Genomic DNA, 20,933 nt, shown 5'->3' on the forward strand with positions numbered 1-20,933 from the left:
AGTAGGGAATTAAAGTGAGATATTAATGATTTTATAGCCAGGGACTCAGAAATGCCCAAATCCTGCTCCACATGTCTTCTCCTTCCATTGGAGATCCTGAGGGAGCAATCTAAAAAAGGAATAATACATAAAAACCAAGCTACCACTTTATTGATAGTTGTTCCAAGCTTGGAACCCAAGTGCAACACCTTGATAAAGGTTACAGTGGGGCCTGGGACCCCCTGCTCTACTTTTCCATCTTGACATCTTATCAGTTTGGCTGAATACAGGCAGGAGGAAAGTTGAAGAGAGAATGAGCCAATAGAATTATCTAGAATTCACTTACTCATCTAGCTGTGAGAAGTAGAAGAGAAAGAGAAGAGGTTCATGCATTTTAAGGTACAGTAACCTTACCCACTTTCTATGGGGTCGCACAGAGTCGGACACGACTGAAGCGACTTAGCAGCAGCAGCAGCAAACTTACCCACTAGTCAGCATAGCCCAGTGAGATGACCTGGACTCTTGACTACACAAACAGCTCTCCCGTGAGGGGTATTAAGTAAGGCACTGAGAGAACTGGGTTAGTCATGGGAAATGCAGAGGACGCATGAGAAGCGACTGGCCTTGGCCGAGCAGAGGGGCAAGGACTGGCAAATCTCCCTCAGTGAGTGTTATGGTCTCCTCTTCTGTCCATGTGAATGCTCTAAAGTCTGTTTACATGTGGTTTCTCCTTCTGCAGTCACTTGAAAAGCTAAATCCTTCTGTTTTCATGAACTTGTAGTAGATGAAAGAGTGTGAGTAAAGGAAAGGAAGATAAGAGTGATGGGGAAGCTGACCTGTGGGTAGTGGTATTATTAAGCAGGAGGTATTGATCATCACCATCAAATGCATATGAATTTTTACAATTGATTTGCCTTAATGAAAATACTACTAGAGACACTGCTAGCATATACTGATTTGTCTGGTGGGGAGGGGTGGCGGGGGAGAGACTAAGAATAGAAACCCTAGATATATTGGATTGGCCAAAATGTTTGTTTGGGTTTTTCTGTAACATTGTACGGAAAAGCCCAAAGTATATTTTTGGCCAACCCAATATCTCTAATAGGATGTTTGACTTAAGCAATCTTGGAGGCAATGGGTAATATGAACTTTAAGAAGTTCCTTCTAAAGTTTTGCAATTCTACCCCTGCACTCCAAACTGGAAGCACCCCAGAGTTATTGCAGTCTCTATAAAGCTTCCTGACTCAAATAAATCAACAAACACTACTCTGTATACTGGTAATAACTAGCTTCTTAAAGACACCCCTGCCAATTTCCCTCATTTTTGCCTTTGTTATAGAAAAGAATACATCTTTCTGAAAACAAAGAAGGTAGAGTTCAGATTTCTTTTTTAATTCAAACTGATCCTTTGTGCAAAGAGGCAGGAGAAAAATCGGAAAAGCTGTATTAGCCAGAAAATAAAATTCTGTTTTGTCCGTATTGTTGAAAATATTGTTTGTTGAATGGCCTGATCATGAATGACCCAAGTTTACAGCTAACTCCTTAACTAGCACTCGGACAACATTTAAGGCTTTACATCAATACTGTCCTTCAGAATATATCTTAAGAATTGTGTCATCTCCACCAAAGATGAAATTTCTTGGGGGCAAAAACTGTCTCACTAACACCTACATCCTTCACAGCACTGGCATGTCTTAGTAGACTCTAGGAACCATTGGATGGATGAAGAGGTAGTGGTTTGGAAGCTTAAAAAAATGATTGTACAGATGTCAGGGTGGATGAATGCAATGAGTTATTTCTGCTATCTCAATCAATACACTCCTTTGGAAGGACTTCAAGAGGAATCAGTATAATATTAAATTCTGTTGAAAGAGAGATGCAAGGTGCCAGGGATGATAGTAGAACCTAGACAAAACACAACAAAACATGCTAGCATTGAAAGTTTTGTTTAAAAATTTACATTCTGAAGTCAATAACCCTGATTCAGTGTTTTCCTTATAATACTTTTTAATTTTATTTTTCATTTCTTTTATTTCAGTACCCTTAAAGAATGTTATGTCAATATTTGCTCCAAAGTCTGGAACTCAGTTACTCAAAGTACAGTCCACTGAACAGCAACATCCCATGTCCTGCGACCGTATTAGTGTGGACAGGGAACATTGCTGCCATCCCAGTCAACAAGAATTAATCCATTAGCCACTGCAGTGGCCCTGCCCACCACGGTGCATCTTGAATGGAATTCAGAATAGAGAAAAATAGAAGCCTTATGCACTTTGGATCCTGGCCCTAGATAGTTAAGATGCGTATCTAAGGAATAATTTTAATGAGCCCATATTCTTACATTTTCTCATATAAAGAAAAGTAATAAAATTATTAACTTGAGATGACTGGTTTTGTGATTAGCTGTAATCTTTTGATGTTTCACCACACATTTTTTTTTCCTTGCAAAAAACTTCTATGAATACTATCTCCTCCCTTACCTCTTCTGAACAGTTCTTCAGAGCTATCTGAAAGGCTGTCCTCCCAGGCTGAAGTCCTCAATAAGGTCACAGAATAAAACTTAACTCACAACTTTTAGGTCGTGTCTTTTTCTTCAGCTGACATCAGAAATACAGAGTCTCGGGCTCCTCCCTAGACCTACTAAGCCAAAATCTGCATCTTAATAAGTTCCCCAGATGATTCCCATACAAGGTAAAGTCTTAGAAACACAGGAATAATAATGAATGGAAAAACAGGGCTTCTGCAATCACATAGCCCAAGCAAAGTATGATAAACCCAAGTATTGTCCTTCTAATGGAGAAGAATAAGGTGGGGCAGAAGAAAGTTTGATATGTTCGAACATAAAATGTGAGCTTTGGAGGTGAAGAATGGAGGCTATGGGGAGAGGAATGGTGTGTATGTGTATGGGGTGGAGGGAACAGTAGTACAGTCCATCTGGAATAACAGGAACCATAGGAAATGCAGGAGGCTACAGTCAGTGCATTGAAATATGATGCAAGGCCTCTCCTAGGTTCTACTGCACTAAAAGTAGATGGAAAATCCTGTGATACTCAAGTTTCCCCAAAGCACCCTGACTTTTTCTGATATCACCGCTGAGCCCTTCAGCTTCAGGAAGAGGTAGCCAAGTTCATGGCCTGCTTGGGGGAGGGGAACCATAGAGAATGAACAGCCCAGCCACAGCAGATTTTCTCATTTTGGTTAGAGGCCAAGTGTTACTGAACCAAACTTGGGTCCACTGGCTCAAGTGCAATAAAGTCAATCTACTAACTCTGACTTGCTGTGAAGTGTTTATTTTAAAGTGCCAGAGAAGGAGCCTGGGACATCTAATACTCAAAAAACCTAAACTCCTGATGAGTTTCAGGAAAGCATTTTTAAAGGCCAGGTAAAGAAGGGGAGTCACAGGGTATGTGATCAGTTTGTGCACGGTTCTCTGGTTGGTTGATGGTAAGCTAACAGGTCAGTGTCACAGGAGTTAACACGATCAGTCCTTGAGCTCCAGGAAGCTGGGGACTATGTGCTCATGGTCACCAAGTTGTTAACCACCATCTTCTTTGGTGGTGGTTTTAGCACCTGAAAAACAACTCAGGGAATATATACCAGATACTACCAGGTTGGCCAAAATGTTCATTTGGGTTTTTCCATATCATAAACCTGAATGAACGTTGTGGCCAACCCAATATTATCTAGGTACTTCAGAGAGAAGCTAAAGCAAGGGATGGTGAGGAGTCTATCCCAGGAAGGCCCCAAAGGGGCTTGCTCCTTCTGCTCATTACATAAGTAGCCTCAGTGTACTGGGTGTTCCAGAGACCTAAGTCAAATGTAAGATGGGAAGTCAGAACCTGAGTGAGGATGTGTGGCTGGTGCGACTGTCCTGAACTGACATAAGGAGAAACTAAGGTAGGCAGGTGAATTGTCTCCATTCCCACTAACTGGTCAGACGATGCTTTCAAATCAGTTCACTTTTTAACTCTAGTTTTTAAAGTTATTTTCTTTGTAATTGCCTTAGGGATTACAATATACATCTTACTACAATTCATTTCATGTTAACACCAACTTAATTCTGGTAAAATATAGCAACTTTGTTCCAGGATAGCTCCAGTCCCTTCTTCCTTCTTGGTGTTGTTATTGTATGTATACATGTCAGTTTCAAGTGTGCCCCAGCTTTTATTTTCCACTCGTCACCTCCCAGGAGTTTTCTTTTTGTATGTATTTTTTTAATTTATTTTTTAATTGGAGGAAAATTGCTTTTCAATGTTGTTGAGTTCTGCCATACGACAACACAAACCATGTAATTATCTGTATGTCCTCTGCCTCTTAAGCCTCCCTCCCCTCATCCCACCGCTCTAGGTCATCATAGAGCACCAGGCTGGGCTTCTTGTGTGTGCACATCCTCTCGGTCAGCCAATGATAGATGAAGAGCTAGTCTAATTTCCTAGGTCTCCCTGTTGAATTTTGGGCCATAACCTCAGGCAGGCAAGGCTTTTCCTATTTGTTTTCTAATGAGTTTTCTAATTTTACTGACAGTGCCCTTCACTCCAAATCAAGTCAGTCCCCTCTGGCAGCTAAGCTGCTGCTTTTCCCAGGCAGCCCCACGCTAGCACTCTTCCATGTGGATTTATCTGGGCCAGGGGTATGGAGCAGCCCCAGGCAAGCATGCTACAGACTCCCATTGTTCTTACCCAAAGTTTAGCAGCCTCTCATGAATAAATGTTTATCAATTTGTTATCTGCCTCTGTCAGTTTTCAGAGCCCTGAAATGGTTGTTTCAGATCATTTTCTCCAGTTTTCCAGGCATAGAATTTGGCATCTTCTTTACTCTGTGTTCCTAGAAATCCTGCCTCTTATTCATTTTAATGGGCTTTCCGTTTCTCATTAATAAAATTGGGTATCTTCCTTTCTAGTCCTGTTCTAGGGACCAGGAACCAAAGGTTTTAAGGAACTAGAGGAGTATTAAAATATGGCATGGGAGGAATTGCCTAAGGTTCAGGTATGAGCAACCTTGCCTGACTCAGGCTGAAGTATTGATGGTTTAGAAGGATCTGAGGCAGCTCAGAGACAAGACTGCAATTAGTACAAATTAAAAAGGATGCTCCTCCTTCAAGCAAAAAATTACTGTTTATTATTGCACAAATAAATACCATACCACCCAGGGAAAGTAGAAACCAGGCATGTAACTTTCTCATCAGTAAAGGAAGGCAAAGAGTAGGGAAAGAGAAAGGAGTGAATACATGAAAGGAGAGGCAGGATTCTATCAAACTTATCTTTCAAATTGGCCAATACATATATATATATAACAAATTGTTGTTCAGTTGAACAGTAGTGTCTGATTCTTTGCAACCCCATGGACTGCAGCACACCAGGCTTCCGTGCCCTTCACTATCTCCCAGAGTTTGGTCAGACTCATGCCCATTGAGTCCATGATGCTGTCCACCCATCTCATCCTCTGTCGTCCCCATCTCCTCTTACACTTGGTCTTTCCCAGCATCAGGGTCTTTTCCAAGAAGTCAGCTTTTCACATCAGGTGGCCAAAGTATCAGAGCTTCAGCATCAGTCCTTCCAATGAATATTCAGGGTTGATTTCTTTTAGGATTGACTGATTTGATCTCCTTGCTGTCCAAGGGACTCTCAAGTGTCTTCTCCAGCACCACAGTTCGAAAGCATCAATTCTTCAGCACCCAGCCTTCTTTATGGTCCAACTTTCATATCTGTACTTGACTACTGGAAAAACCGTAACTTTGCCTCTATGGCACAAAGGCACAAAGGCCTCCATGGACCTTTGTTGGCAAAGTAATGTCTCTGCTTTTTATATGCTGTCTAGGTCTGCATAGCTTTTCTTCCAAAGAACAAGTATCTTTTAACTTCATGGTTGTAGTTATCATCCACAGTGATTTTGGAGTGCAAAAAATAAAGTCTCTCACTGTTTCCATTGTTTTCCATCTATTTTCCATTAAGTAATGGGATCAGATACTATAATCTTAGTTTTTTTAATGTTGAGTTTTAAGCCAGCTTTTTCACTGTCCTCTTTCATCAAGAGGTTCTTTAGTTCCTGTTCGCTTTCTGCCATATGGGTGGTGTCATCTGCATATCTGAGGTTATTGATATTTCTCCTGGAAATTTTGATTCCAGCTTGAGCTTCATCGAGCATATGTATGTTTTTGTATACATAAATATATATGTGTATGTTTATCTGTATGTGCATGCATGCTCAGTCATGTCTGACTCTTTGTGACCTTATGGCCGGCAGGCTTCTCTGTCCATGGAATTTTTCAGGCAAAAATACTGGAGTGGTTTCCCATTTCCTTCTCCAGGGGATATTCCCCACCCAGGGGTTAAACCAATGTCTGTGGCATCTCCTGCATTAGTAGGGCGATTCTTTACCATTGCCCCACCTGGGAAGCCACTCAAAATAAAGTAAAATTAAAGCCTCTTGCTTGGACACTCGCTTGTCTGAATGCTTGTGCCCCACAAAATTCACACATTGAATAGGAAGTCAGTCCTCTGGGTGATGATTAGGTCATAAGGATAGAGCTCTCATAAATGGGATTTGTGCCCTTAATAAAAAAGCCTCACATGGGAATAGGACTTCCCTGGTGGTCCAGAGGCTGTGACTCTGAGTTCCCAGTGCTGGGCACCCAGGTTCGATCCCTGTGTGGGGAACTGGATCCTACAGGCTGCAACTGAAATTTCTCATGCCACAGCTGAAGACTTCAGGTGCCACAACTACAGATCCCACATGCCATAACTAAGACCTGGGGCAGCCAAATAAATTTTGTAAAAAATAAAAAGGCCCCACAGAGATCCCTCATCCCCTCCACCATGTGAGGGCACAGAGAAAAGTTGGCAGTCTGCAACCTGGAAGAGAACTTTTAGCAGGACCCAACCATGCTGGCACCCTGACCTTGGACTTACAATCCTCCAGAACTGTGATAAATATATTTGCATTGTTTATAAGCTACCTGGTCTGTGGTATTTTGTTCTATCAGCTCAAACAGACTACTACAGATACATAACATTGGTTTTCCAGGCCCTCCTAAAGGAAATTTGCAGGGGCCCTGGCAAGCAGAAGCTGTGATGGCATGCACACATATATGTGCTCATATTTCTAGCTGCTCAGCCACATCTTGATACTGGAGGTTACATACCCTGGCAGTAGGCATGCTTCATGCCCTCAGGATGACTCCCCAGCCAGGGGGACTGGATTTAGATGGGGAGTCTCAGATGTATCAGTACCTCTGAAAGCTCTGGGGGAGCAAGAGAAGCAACCTCAGGGAATACTCGAGTTGCATAGGACAAGACCTGTAGTGCATGTGCAGGCATCAGTAAGTGGACATACAGGTCTCCAGGGTGAGTGTACATTCCTGGATACCAGTGCAAGTCTGTTGTATCAAGAGCTTTTCTCTGCTGCCTCAACATGCAGCCAGAAGTCCCAAACTCTCCACAATCTATCCCTATCCTCACAGGAGTTAAAATAAGTCTATAAGGTGAACTGCAAGGAGAGCCAACCAGTCTGTCCTAAAGGAAATCAGTTCTTAATATTCATTGGAAAGACTGATGCTGAAGCTGAAACTCCAATACTTTGGTCACCTGATGCGAAGAGCTGACTCATTGGAAAAGACCCTGATGCTGGGAAAGATTGAAGGCAGGAGGAGAAGGGGACAACAGAGGATGAGATGGTTGGATGGCATCACTGACTCGATGGACATAATCTTGAGTAAGATCTGGGGGTTGGTGATGGACAGGGAAGCCTGGTGTGCTGCAGTCCATGGGGTCACAAAGAGTTGGACACGACTGAGCGACTAAACTGAACTGATAAGTGAATGCTTTCCATCTTCTGCACAGTGCACAACATGAATGACAGTACAAGGAAAAGCTGAATAACCAAATATTAAAGGCATAAGAAAAAGAGCAATATAAAAAAATCCAGGAAGCAGGACACCATGACTGGGATAAAAGACTTCAACTATATTTAATTATTACCTTGCTCTACTAAAGATACAAATTCCAGACTGAAAGCATCTGATTGCCATTTCTTGGGCCATGTGTCCATACTTTGGCCAGGACAGAGAAAGCTGATTAACATCCCTCCAGCACTGTGTTCAAGCAAGAGGAATAGTTCCCCAGAGCAAAATTAGGGTGCTGTTCTTAGAAAGGAGAACCCATGCTAAATAGGTAAAACCACCAGATGGCTACCACAGAACAATTAATTAGGTATTCAATTTCTTTACTGTAGGACTTCTCAGAGCCTTTTATTAGAAAACTTTGGTTTTATGAATTTTAATAGGAAATAAAATATGTAACATTCTCAATTATTTTGCATATAACCTTTTTTTTTGACAGAAATATTTCTAGAGACTAAATTGATTATGATGGCCAAATAGGGAAATCTTGAACTCACTTCTTCCCATGGGCACACCAAAATTAAAGCTAGTGGCTCAGATGGTAAAGCGTCTGCCTGCAGGGCAGGAGACCCGGGTTTGATCCCTGGGTTGGGAAGATCCCCTGGAGAAGGAAATGGCAAACTACTCCAGTGTTCTTGCCTGGGAAATTCCATGGACTAAGGAGCCTGGTAGGCTACAGTCCATGGGATCGCAAAGAGTCGGACACGACTGAGTGCCTTCACTTTCACAGAGCAAATACATTGAGAATGACCTGAAGATAAGCAGAAAAGATTTTCCACAACAAAAGCTATAAAGAAGGAGCCACAATGAGATGGGAGAGGTTTGGAAATGTGGGCTCCTCAGGACCCACATCTCCAGGCTGGTAACCCACAAATAGGAGGAGGGATATTATAACCACAGAAGTCTTCCCCAAGGACCAAAGGGTCAGACTGCCACATTAAGCTCCCTAGTCCAGGGATCCTGTATTAGGAAGATGAGCCACCAGAATGTCTAGGTTAGAAAACCATCAGGGCTTATGTTGAGAAGAGCCAGAGGGCTAGAGAAAACAGGGAGTCAACTCTTAAAGGGTACGTGCAAATTTTCACAAGCTCTGAGTCCCAGCACAGAGCCAGTGCTTTGAAAGGTTCTTGGATAGAACCTCTTGCTGATCTTAGCCACTTGGAGAGGCTAGAGGCAGATGGGACTCACACTCAGGACAGAATGTAGGCAGCAGCCATTTGGGGGATATTGGCACTGGCAAGAGCCATTTTGGAATCCTCCTTCCAGGCTATTAGAGCCAGGGACCTGTCCCACACACAAGCAGGCCCACAGTGGTTGCATGTCACCAGGCATTGCAGGGCTGGGAGCCAACCCCATCAACAGGCATGCCCACAGTAGTTGACTGGACCATAACACAAGGGTACATGCAACACACATAGGGGATAGCTCTGGAACAACTTGCTCTGATGCCCAGAGAGGGGTATATTGCTAGGCTCCATAAGATGTCCCCAATATAAGTCCATTTCTCCAAGGTTAGGAAACATAACCAACTTACCTGATACATAGAAATGAGAATACAGAATTAAGCAAAATGAGGACACTGAAGAATATGTTCCAAATGAAGGAACAAGACAAAGCCTCAGAAAAAAGAACTAAATGAAACAGAGATAAGCAATCTACTCAGTAAAGAGTTTAAGGTAATGATCATAAAAATGCATAGCAAACTCAGGAGAGGAGTGGGTGAGTATAGTGAGAATTTCAACAAAGAAAATATTAAAAAGTAGCAAAGCATAACAATATAATAGCTGAAATGAAAAATGCTATTATAGAGGGAATCAACAGTAGATTAGATGACACAGGAAAAAAAGTAAGCACTCAAACACAGAGTAGTGGAAATCACTGAAGCTGAACAGAAAAATGAAAATGCCTGTCTCTAAGTGAGTGACCATACCATCATGGTTATCCAGGTCAGTAAGACCTATTTTGTACTGTTATTCCGTGTATTCTTGCCACCTCTTCTTAATATCTTCTGCTTCTGTTAGGTCCTTACCATTTTTATCCTTTATTGTGCCCATCTTTGCATGAAATGTTCCCTTGGTATCTCTTATTTTCTTGAAGAGATCTCTAGTCTTTCCCGTTCTATTCAGTTCAGTTCAGTTCAGTTGCTCAGTCATGTCCAACTCTTTGCGACCCTATGGAGTGCAGCATGCCAGGCTTCCCTGTCCATCACCAACTCCCGGAACTTACTCAAACTCATGTCCATTGAGTCGGTGATGCCATCCAACCATCTCATCTCTGTTGTTCCCTTCTCCTCCTGCCTTCAATCTTTCCCAGCATCAGGGTCTTTTCCAAAGAGTCAGTTCTTTGCATCAGGTGGTCAGAGTATTCAAGTTTCAGCTTCAGCATCAGTCCTTCCAATGAATATTCAGGACTGATTTCCTTTAGGATTGACCCATTCTATTGTTTTCCTGTAATTCTTTGCATTGTTCACTGAAGAAGGCTTTCTTGTGTCCCGTGCTATTCTTTGGAACTCTGCATTCAGTTGGGTGTATCTTTCCCTTTCTCCTTTGCTTTTTAATTCTCTTCTTTTCTCTGCTATTCATAAGGCATCCGCTGACAACCACTTTGCTTCTTGCATTTTTTTTCTTGGGGATGGTTTTGGTCACTGCCTCCTGTACAGTGTTATGAACCTCCATCCATAGTTCTTCAGGCACTCTGTCTATCAGGTCTATCCCTTGAATTTATTTGTTACTTTAACTGTATAATCATAAGGGATTTGATTTAGGTTATACCTGAATGGCCTAGTGTTTTCCCCTACTTTCTTCATTTTAAGTCTGAACTTTGCAATAAGGAGCTCATTATCTGAGTCAGTGAACACCCAGGACTGATCTCCTTTAGGATGGACTGGTTGGATCTCCTGGCAGTCCAAGGGACCCTCAAGAGTCTTCTCCAACACCACAATTCAAAAGTGTCAATTCTTCAGTGCTCAGCTTTCTTTATAGTCCAACTCTCACATCCATACACGACCACTGGAAAAACCATAGCCTTGACTAGACGGACCTTTGTTGACAAAGTAATGTCTCTGCTTTTTAATATGCTATCTAGGTTGGTCATAACTTTCCTTCCAAGGAGTAAATGTCTTAATTTCATGGCTGCAATCACCATCTGCAGTGATTTTAGAGCCCAGAAAAATAAACTCAGCCACTGTTTCCACTGTTTCCCCATCTATTTACCATGAAGTGATGGGACTGGATGCCATGATCTTAGTTTTCTGAATGTTGAGCTTTAAGCCAACTTTTTCACTTCCTCTTTCACTTTCATCAAGAGGCTCTTTAGTTCTTCTTCACTTTCTGCCATAAGGGTGGTGTCCTGCATATCTGAGGTTATTGACATTTCTCCTGGCAATCTTGATTCCAGCTTGTGCTTCATCCAGCCCAGCGTTTCTCATGATGTACTCTGCATATAAGTTAAATAAGCAGGGTGACAATATACAGCCTTGACATACTCCTTTTCCTATTAGGAATCAGTCTGTTGTTCCATGTCCAGTTCTAACTGTTGCTTCCTGACCTGCATACAGGTTTCTCAAGAGGCAGGTCAGGTGGTCTGGTATTCCCATCTCTTTCAGAATTTTCCACAGTTTATTGTGATCCAGACAGTCAAAGGGTGTTCATCAAAGGACTGATGTTGAAGCTGATACTCCAATACTTTGGCCACCTGATTCGAAGAACTGACTCATTTGAAAAGACCGTGATGCTGGGCAAGATTGAGGGCAGAAGGAGAAGGGGAAGACAGAGGATGAGATGGTTGGATGGCATCACTGACTTAATGGACATGGGTTTGTGTGGACTCCAGGAGTTGGTGATGGACAGGGAGGCCTGGCGTGCTGCAGTTCATGGAGTCGCAAAGAGTTGGACACAACTGAGTGACTGGACTGAATTGAACTGAACTGATCTGAGCTGCAGTCAGCTCCCAGGCTTATTTTTGCTGACTGTTTAGAGCTTCTCCATCTTTGTCTGCAAACAATATAATCAATCTGATTTCTGTATTGACCATCTGGTGATGTCCGTGTGTAGAACTGTCTCTTGTGTTGTTGGAAGAGGGTGTTTGCTATGACCAGTACATTCTCTTGGTAAAACTCTGTTAGCCTTTGCCTTGCTTCATTTTGTACTCTAAGACCAAACTGGCCTATTACTCCAGGTTTATCCTGACTACCTTCCTGATAAGATTATCATTCAGTTTTGAAGGAAAGATAGAGTGTTAGAGATAAGCAAAAGCTAAAGAGGTCATCACTACCAAACTGGCCTTTCTAAAAATGTTAAATATACTTCTGTAACCAGAAAAGAAAAGGCCACAACTAGAAATAAGAAAACTATGAAAGGAAAAATTCTAGGTAAAGGCAAAGGGAAACATACAGTAAAGGTAATAAATCACTACGTATAAAGCTAGTAAGAATATTGAGCAAGACAAGTAGTAAAATCATCTATGTCTACAAATAAGTAGTTAAGGGATACATAAAATAAAAAGATATAAAATATAATGTGAAAAATAAAATGTAGGTGAAGAAAGTAAAAAATATAGCAAAGTCTGAATTGCTGTTAGAATGAGTTCTAATATAAGAATAATCAACTTAAAATGCATAGATATAGATGTATATCACTATATATGGAACGTCATGGATATATATGAACCTCATGGAATCCACAAACCCAAAACCTATAAAAAATACACAAAAATTAAGAGAAAGGAATCCAAACATAATACTAAAGACAGACATCAAATTACAAGGGAAGAGCGCATGAGAAGAAAGGAACAGAGAACTACAAAAACAACCAGAAAACAATTAGCAAAATGATAACAAGCACATATCTATTAATAATTACTTTCAATGTAAATGAACTAAATGCTCCAATCAAAAGACATAGGATGACCAAATGGATTAAAAAAAAAAAAAAAGACCCATATACATTCTGCCTACAAAATCTTCAATTCAGTTGTAAAGACACACAGACTGAAAATGTGGGGATTTTTAAAAGTTTTTCCATACAAATATAAACAAACAGAAAATCTGGGTAGCAATACTTATATCAGAAAAAATAGACTTTAAAACAAAGAGTTTAACAGGAGACAAAAGCATCACATAACGATAAAGGACTCAGTCCAACAAGAAGGTATAACACTTGAAATATGTATGTACATAACATAGCACCTAAATACATAAATCAAATATTACAAACATAAAGGGAGAACTTGACAGTAATACAGTAACAGTGGGGGGCTTCAGCACCCCATTTACATCAATGGACAAATCATCCAGGCAGAAAATCAGTAAGGAAACACTGGCCTTAGATGACACGTTAGACCAAGTGAACTTCATATTAAATATCTCAAGAACACCTTTAGGGGAATTAGACCATGTCACTTTTTTGTTCAGTATGTATTGTTGCCCCTAAGGGTAAGAAATTGCCTGTCTTATTTACCATTGAATCTCCTATGCCTAGAATAGACCTGGCACAAAGAAGACACTCAGTAAATGGAGGCACTGAAGGAATATGTTTATATTATCTGTATATTTCATCTTGGAAAGTCTGAATTGCATGAGGCATTGCAAGAGCCATACTCATCAAAGGAAAATTTAGTTAGGATAATTATATTGTGTTCAATAAGATCTGAGCAAGCTTCATCCTCTACAGAGCCCCACAGTCATAGCGCTAAAGGGAAAACATTACATGTCTCTCCTATACCTTACACTCTCTAATACTTATCTCAGGCCTATAAGCATAAACTCTGGAGCATAGTATACACAGCTTTCCTATGCCCCTTCTGACCACCTGCCCTGCAATTCCCCAACCCCACCTATGTTCCAGAAAAATGACTTATAAGTCTCCAAATATGGAGGCTGTTTTGCTCTTCTCTAACTTTGCCAACACTGTTCCTATGTCTGAAATGCTATTTGTGCCTCCTCTTAGCCACTCACAAACTTCATCTTCAAAATCCAGCTTAACTATTAACTTCCCTGTGAAGTTTTCCCTCATCTCACCCAGTTCTCCAGATAATCTCTTTCCTCTGAATTTTGCATATTTATGAATTGCTGTGTTCATTACATGTTGTTCTTTTTTTAAAAAAAAGATAATTGTATTAGTTTCAGGTGTACAATAAAATGATTCAGTTATACATATACATGCTGCTACTGCTGCTAAGTCATTTCAGTCATGTCCAACTCTGTGCAACCCCATAGACGGCAGCCCACCAGACTCCTCCATCCCTGGGATTCTCCAGGCAAGAATACTGGAGTGGGTTGCCATTTTCTTCTCCAATATACATATACATATATTTATTCTATTTCAGATTCTTTCCCCCATAGTGATTATTACAGAATATTGAGTAGAGTTCCTTGGGCTATACAGAAATTCCTTTTTAATTCCCTGTTTTATATATAGCATTGTGTATATGTTAATCCCAAGCTCTTAATTTACCCCCTCCCACCTTTCCACTTTGGGACCTATAAATTTGTTTTCTAAGTCTGTGAGTCTGTTTCTGTTTTGTAAATAAATTCATTTGTATCATTTTCTTAGATTTCACATAAAAGAGGTATCATCTGACATTTTTCTTTCTGTCTTATTTCACTTAGTATGATAACCTTTAGGTCCATTCATGTTGCTGTAAAAGGCAGTATTTCATTCTTTCTATGGATGAGTAATATTCCATTGTGTGTGTCCCGCACTATTATTGTGTTACTGTCACTTTCTCCTTTTATGCCTGTTAGTATTTGCCTTATATATTGAGGCGCTCCTATGTTTGCTGCATTTGTATTTAGAATGGTTATATCTTCTTGGGTTGCTCCCGTGATCATTATGCAGTGTACTTCTTTGTCTCTTATAGCAGTCTTCATTTTAAAGTCTATTTTGTCTGACATGAGTATTGCTACTCTGGCTTTCTTTTGATTTCCATTTGGATAAAATACCTTTTTCTGTCCCCTCACTTTCAATCTGCATGTATCCCCGATCTGAAGTGGGTTTCTTGTAGACAGCATATATACAAGTCTTATTTTTTAATTCATTCAGCCAGTCTGTGTTTTTTGGTTGGAGCATTTAATCTATTTACATTTAAGGTAATTATCAATATGTGTGTTCTTGTTGTCATTTTGTTAATTGTTTTGGATTTGTTTTCGTAGGTATTTTTTCCCTTCCTCTTTTGTTCTCTTCTCTTGTGATTTGATGACTATTTTTAGTGTTGTGTTTAGATTCCTTTTTCTTTTTTCAGTGTATATCTAGTGTAGAATTTGTTTTGCAGTTACAATGAAGATTTGATATAGCAATCTATATATAAACAAGATTGTTTTAAGTTGCTAGTCTCTTAGTTTCGAATGCATCTCCATTCACCTGCATTTGTACTCTCCTTATGATTGCTGGTTTTGATATCACATTTGTGTGTTGATGGTTTCCTACCTTTACTATATGTTTGCCTTTGCCAGTGAGCTTTCCCATTTGTAATTTTCTTATTTCTAGTTGCGGCCTTTTCTTTTCCACCTAGAGAAGTTCCTTTAACATTTGTTTTAAAGCTTGTTTGATGGTGCCGAATTCTCTTAGCTTTTATTTGCCTGTAAAGCTTTTTATTCCTCTGTTGAATCTGGATGAGAGCCTTGCTGAGTATTCTTGATTGTAGCTTTCCAGTTTTCCCCTTACATCACTTAAAATATATTGTGCCATTCCCTTCTGGCCTGCAGAGCTTCTGCTGAAAAGTCAACTGATAACCTTATGGGGATTCCTTTATACCTTTTTTGTTGCTTTTCTCTTGTTGCTTTTATTATTTTCTCTTTATCTTTAATTTTTGTTAGTTTGATTAATGTGTGTCTTGGGGTGGTTTTCTGGGGTTATTTATTTATTTGTTTTTTGCTGTTTTGGGTGTTTGTTGCTGCATGAAAAAGTTATTTAGTTATGGTGAGCGAAGGCTGCTCTCTAGTTATAGTGCATTGGCCTCTAATTGTCGAGCACAGGCTCTAGGCTGTGTGAGCTCAGTAGTTGTGACATACGGGCTTAGCTGCTCCATGGTGTATGGAGTCTTCCCAGACCAGGGACCGAACTGGTGTCTCCCACATCGCAAGGCAGATTCTTAACCACTGTACCACAAGGGAAGGCCTGTTCCTCCTTGGTTTTATCCTGTGTGGGACTCTTTGTTCTTCCTGGACTTGGGTGACTTTTCTTTTTCCATGTTAGGGAAGTTTCCAACTATTATCTCTTCAAATATTTTCTCAGGCCCTTTCTCTGTCTCTTCTCATTCTGGGACCCCTATAATGTGAATTTTGGTGTGTTTAATGTTCCTGAGGTCTCTTAAACTGTCCCCGTTTCTTTTCATTCCTTTTTTTTATTCTGTTTCATGGCAGTGATTTCTGCTATTCTGTCTTCCAGCTCAATTATTCATTTTTCTGCCTCATTTATTCTGCTATTGACTCATTCGAGTATATTTTTCAGTTCAGTTATTGTATTGTTCAACTCTGTTTGTTTGTTCTTTATATCCTCTGGCTCTTTGTTAACCATTTTTTGTGTCTTCTTGGTCTGTGCCTCTATTCTTTTTCTGAGATCCTGGATTATCTTTATTAGCATTACTTTGAACTCTTTTTCAGGTAGATCTCCTGTCTCCACTTCACTTAGTTCTTCTGGGGTTTTATCTTGTTCCTTCATCTGGAACATACTCCTCTGCTGTCTCAGTTTGTCTAGCTTGCTGTTGTGGTCTCCATTCTGCAGGCTGTAGGACTGTAGTTCCTCTTCTTCTGGTGTCTTCGCTCTAGTGGGTGAGGCTGATCTAGAGGCTTGTGCAGGATTCCTGGTTGGAGGAACTGGTACCTGCCCTCTGATGTATGGAGCTGGGTCTTGTCCTTCTGGTGGACTGAGTTATGTCAAAGGGTGTGTTTAGAGGTGGCTGTGGCCTCAGGAAAACTTTAGGCAGCCTGCCTGCTGATTGGTGGGGCTGTGTTGCTGCCCTGCTGGTTGTTTGTCCTAAGGTATCCCGGCACTGGAGCCTACAAACTGTTGGGTGGGGCCAGATCTTACTGTCAAAGTGGCAGCCTCCTGGAGAGTTCATGCCAGTGAGTACTTTTCAGTACCTCCACCACCAGTGTCCTTGTTCCCACAGTGAGCCATAGTCATTCCCTGCCTCCCCAAGAGACCTTTCAAGACCAGCAAGTAGGTCTGGCCCAGGCCTCTGTGGAGTCGCTGCTTTTTCCCTGGGTGCTGGTTTCATGAGATCTACATGTGCCCTCCAAGAGTGGAGTTTTGATTTCCCCTAGTCTCGTGGAGTTCCTGCAATCAGGCCCCACTGGACTTCAAAGCCAAATGTTATGGGGGTTCTTCCTCCTGATTACAGACCCCCAGACTTGGGAGCTCAGAACTTTCATTTTTGTGGGAGAAACTCTGTCATAAAATTATTTTCCAGTTTGCAGATTGGTCATTTGGTGGGTGTGAGATTCAAGTATATTGTGAATATGCCCTCTGACCATCTTGTTGTCGCTTCATCTTTTTCTTTGAATGTACAATATCTTTTTTGGTAGGTTCCAGTCTTTTTTGCTGATGACTGTTCTGCAGTTAGTTGTGATTTCAGTGTTTTCATGTGAGGAGGTGAGCTCGTCCTACTCTGCCATCTTGTCTCCAACCTCTCTTCACACATATATACGTATAAACTTGTTTGTCTTCCCTTATAGCAGATGAGCCTCTTGAGAATAAAGTTAATGTTTGTTCACCTGAATACTTGTGGTGTTTAGTACCTAGTTTCATCTAACCAGGATAAGAAAAATTCCTCCAAGAGTTTCAAACAGAAGAACTGTATTGCCAGGAAGTGAATATATAGGTAATAGAAGAAGCTGAGAAGCCAACCAAGGACAGTGAGCATCTTAGTTTGGGTTTCTAAGAAGCAGACTCTGAGACAAAATTCAAATGCAGCCAATTTATCTGAAAATGCAGGGAATATAGGTAGGTGAGAGGGAAGTGCTGCAGGAAGGCAAGGCAGCTTGCCCACAAGAGGCATCTATTTAGCCTAGATGCTCCACAAAATAACACAAAATAGACCAAGGGGTAAGGGAGCTGGGGTATTTATACTAGTCAGTCATTGATTAAGGGCTATCCCCTAAGGGAATGTTAACTCTTAAGCACTTATAGCCTGCTATACACACAAAGTGGGTTTCAGCAGATTTGGTTAGTCTTCCAACAAAGATACAGGCAAGAGCTTACCTTTGGAAATTAGATTGGTGAACTAAATGGTAAGTGATTTCTTGAAGATGCAGATGGAGCACTGATAGCATCAGCTATAGCGAGGCAGCTCAGAAGTTAACAAAATCAATAACTGCCACTACCCCTGGCCTTGACTTCCAGAGGCTGGGGCTGGGGTTACTGGGTCCCAGAAGTCAGGAACACATGTAGAAGCTGGGATGCTTATTGTACACTTGTTCTTGTTTGGCAGACACTAGAGTCATAGAGGACATTTAGTCACTCCCAATGACTGCAGACAGTGACTGCAGCCATGAAATTAAAAGATGCTCGCTCCTCGGAAGAAAGCTATGACAAATCTAGACAGCATATTAAAAAGCAGAGACATTACTTTGCCAACAAAGGTCCCTCTAATCAAAGCTATGTTTTTTCCAGTAGTCATGTATGGATGTGAGAGTTGGACCATAAAGAAAGCTGAGCACCAAAGAACTGATGCTTTTGAACTGTGGCGTTGGAGAAAACTCTTGAGAGTCCCTTGGACTGCAAGGAGATCCAACCAGTCCATCCTAAAGGAAATCAGTCCTGAATATTCAGTGGAAGGACTGATGCTAAAGCTGAAACTCCAGTACTTTGGCCACCTGATGCGAAGAACTGATTCATTGGAAAAGACCCTGATGTTGGGAAAGATTGAAGGTGGGAGGAGAAGGGGGTGACAGAGGATGAGATGGTTGGATGGCATCACCGACTCGATGGGCATGAGTTTGAGCAAGCTCTGGGAGTTGGTGATTGACAAGTAAGCCTGGGGTGCTGCAGTCCATGGGGTTGCAAAGAGTTGGACATGACTGAGCAACTGAACTGACTAACTGAATGACATTTAGACACTCCCTGTTGGCTTAGACAGTAATGAATCTGCCTGCAATGCAGGAAACCAGGATATGATTCCTAGGTTGGGAAGATCCCCTGGAGAAGGGAATGGCTATCCACTCTAGTATTCTTGCCTGGACATTTCCATGGACAGAGGAGCCTGGTGGGCTACAGTCCATGGGGTCCCAAAGAGTCAGACAGGACTGAGCGACTAACACTTTAACGCAAGGACCCAACAGGAGGCAAACAGAGGCTTCTTCCTTCCACCTGTCCTACAGTCTTCCACCAGTGGCCAGTCTTCCTCCCATTGGTCAAAACCAGCTGGAAGCCACTTGGTACGAGTTTGGGAAACCAGCCTGCTCTCCAGGATGCAGAGCAGGGAAGAGCAAATCACAGTAACAGAAAATAGGCCCAGGACTGGCAGACTACATGACATTATGACTTAGAGGAGCTATAGTCTCCTGCAAATTACCTGCATTAGAATTACCTGGGCAGTTTGTTTAAAGTGCAGATTCCTGGGCCCTGTCTTGGCCTAATGAATCTGAACCTCACTAAAAAATTTGGGGTCCCAGGGGTCTATTTTTAACAAGTCCTTGAGGAGATTCCTATACATAACTAAATTTGGGAACTACTGTAGAAGTGACTCAACACAATACTTTGGAGATTTTAAAAAATTAATTGAATAGAACAGGTAACAGTGAAAATTCTACTTCTTGCCAATTCAAAAAATTAGTTAACAAAACTGATCCTTTTCTGGTAATCTAAGTTTAATGGCTTAACAATAAGTCTTTGATTTTCATTTTACAAAAAAGTACTCAAAGTCAAAGGATATTAAAAAATACATCCATAAAATCCGAGGTAGCACCAGGGAGCAGGATTCAAACTATAGATACTTTTGTTGGCACGTTTACCATACTATATTGCTGCTGTTATTATTATTATTATTGTTATTATTATTATTGTGTTATTGTTGTTGTTTATCATGGCTTCCTACCCTCTATTAGACTCTGAGTTCAAGGATTGAATATCTTACTACTTTCTGCACATGCATCACAAAACATGGCCAATTATATAGCAGGGGTCTGAAAAATACCTGTAGAATAAGTTTGGAATCTAAAGCTTCCCCTTAGCCAGTAACATCTTTGAAACTCATTCTTTCAGGTACATGTCAACTCAAGAATGTAGCCAAAGGATTTCTTTTTTCTTTTAATTTCCAAAATCCTTTTAGGTTTTCCATAAAATTGGCCTTTATAACTTTTTCTCTTGGTTTTGAGCATTCATGTGGTAAATCTGTTCAATGATGCATTGCACATGATATATTGTGTTTATTTTGGAATAATTAAGCAATTGTTATCATAGAAATTGCATTACTCTGTTTTATTAAGAAAAAGCTCCCCTTTCCTAAGACAGTAATATAATCAGATTAAAAAATATTCCAAGGCAAGAATCAGACAAAATATGCACTCAAAAGCACAAATCCAAAATAAGAAAAAGATTAACTGTGTTCCAAAATGAGATGAACAAAAACAGTTTATCAGTTCTACTATTTCAAGGGAGTGGACAAGAGGATGAAAACTGCATTAAAAGAATTTCCATTACCATAAAAACTCATACAGGGACATTTATTTACAAGGAAATAAAATAGAAACGCAATGCTGCATGTAAAATAGGAAGCCTGTAAGCCCAAAACTAGATCCATTTAGGAGACAGTTCCCAGAAATTAGCATGAGGACACACTGAAGTCAGTCAGACGTGGTTTGAAATCTAGGACCCAGCATAAAATACCAACATGATCTGATCTGCACCTTTATCTTTTCAAAATTAGAAACCACAGCACCTACTTTATAGGGACAGTTAACCAGTGAGCAGTCTATTAATTGCTTTTTTGGTATCTATAAAGTCTGGGACTAAATACAAATACAAATTTCCCCTTTAGAATTGGCTTCTGGCCATCTCAGGTACCTAATGAAATGATCTGACCAGGAAAAGGGAATGTCAGAGACACATGTCAGTGAAGG

The 20,933-nt window shown here is 40.7% G+C and overlaps 1 pseudogene; it reads left to right on the forward strand.

The window, feature by feature from the left end:
- Positions 1–573: 573 nt before the first annotated feature.
- LOC122676784 overlaps positions 574–20,933 on the forward strand; it is a 30,653-nt pseudogene continuing 10,293 nt past the window's right edge.

Source organism: Cervus elaphus, chromosome 20 (genome assembly GCF_910594005.1).
Source record: "Cervus elaphus chromosome 20, mCerEla1.1, whole genome shotgun sequence".
NCBI classification, from domain to species: domain Eukaryota; kingdom Metazoa; phylum Chordata; class Mammalia; order Artiodactyla; family Cervidae; genus Cervus; species Cervus elaphus.